Genomic DNA, 1874 nt, shown 5'->3' with positions numbered 1-1874 from the left:
TCAGCATATAGATTGAATAAGTGTGGAGACAGAATACAACCCTGACACACTCCCTTCTTGATTTTAAACCATGTAGTGTCCCCTTGTTCTGTTCAAACGACAGCCTCCTGATCAATTACTGGCTGAATTACTACACCAATTAAATTGCCAACCCAGAATGGTGTCTGAAGTTAAAGTGAGGGCATTGATTGGGGAAAAATGGGATCCTGAAACCTGGAATGGAGACATATGGGCAGATAGTCAGGGAGATCAGGATACAGAGCCTGTAGATTCTATTGAATCCTTCCCATCTGAAGGGATTACTGTAAAACCATTATCCCCTCCACCTCAGTTTGATGGGATTAGCCCAACTCTTCCTGTTGAGTCATTGCCTGAGGCAGAGGCCATGAAGACATTCCTGAATGTTCTCAGGAAATGCCCCAACCAACCATTGTTGCTGCTAGACCTATAACTAAAGTTAAGTCCAAACGAGCCCCAAAAGGTGAAATAGAAAGTGTGATTGAGGAGGTGGTACGCTACACCCAAAAAGACTTACTTGATTTTGCTAACATGTACAGACACAAACCTGGAGAATATGTATGGAAATGGTTACTGAGGGTGTGGGATAATGGTGCAAAGAATGTAACATTGGATCAATCTGAGTTTATTGATTTAGGCCCACTAAGTATGGATTCTTCATTCAGTGTTTCAGCTCAAGAGGTTAGGAAAGGATCTAATAGTTAATTTGGTTGGCTTACTGAAGTATGGATTATGTGGTGACATACCTTAAGTCAAGTTGAAGTACCAGACCTGCCTTGGTATAATGTAGAAGAAGGTATCCAGAGGCTTAGGGAAATAGGCCTATTAGAATGGATTTATCAGAGTAGACCCCTAGAGTCAGAAGTGGAGAGTCCAGAAGACTCATCTTTTACCAGTGCAGCGAAGAATAAATTTGTGAAGGGAGCTCCAGCATCCTTGAAGACTGCTGTGATTTCTATTTTATATAAACCTGATTGACAGTGGGAACTGCCCTAATTGAACTAAGACATTTAACTACAATGGGGCTGATTGGATCCCATGGTAGTAGGGGCCAAGTGGCAGCAGTTAATTGACAAAGGCAAGGTGGGCATGGTTATGATGATGGACAGGAGAGTTGGAACAGTAATCAGAATAGTCTGACTCATGTGGAATTATGGCATTGGCTACTTGCTCATGGTGTTCCTAGTAGTGAAATACATAGCAAGCGTACTAAATATTTAATTGATCTGTATAGACAGAAGAATTCTAGGTCACATGAACAGCAAATAGATTGAATCGCCAGAATACGGAGTCACGACCTCTCAATCAATTCCCAGACTTGAGTCAGTTTACAGGCCCACAAACTCTTGAATGAAGGGTAGGCCAGGTCCCTTTGAGGAAGGACCCCACTACATTCCAAAAATCTATGTCAATCTTCCTCCTGGCCTTCCCCAAAGGGATCTGAGGCCTTTTACGAGAGTTACTGTTCATTGAGGAAAAGGAAATGATCAGACTTTTTGGGGATTACTGGACACTGGCTCTGAACTGACACTAATTCCAGGAGACCCAAAGCATCATTGTGGCCCACCAGTCAGAATGGGGGCATATGGAGGTTAAGTTATTGATGGAGTCTTAGCTAAGGTGTGTCACACAGTGGGTCCAGTGGGTCCCTGAACCCATCCTGTAGTGATTTCCCCAGTGCGAGAATGTATAATTGGAATAGATATACTGAGCAATTGGCAGAATTCCCACATTGGGTTGCTGACATGTGGAGTAAGGGCTATTATGGTAGGAAAAGCCAAGTGGAAGCCATTAGAACTGCCTCTACCTACAAAAATAGTAAATCAAAAGCAGTACTGCGTCCCTGGAGGGGTTGC

The sequence above is a fragment of the Orycteropus afer genome, unplaced genomic scaffold, assembly GCF_000298275.1.
Source record: "Orycteropus afer afer isolate SDZICR_OR568_19922 unplaced genomic scaffold, OryAfe1.0 scaffold00088, whole genome shotgun sequence".
NCBI lineage: Eukaryota > Metazoa > Chordata > Mammalia > Tubulidentata > Orycteropodidae > Orycteropus > Orycteropus afer.
Note: the sequence above shows the minus strand (reverse complement) of the source record.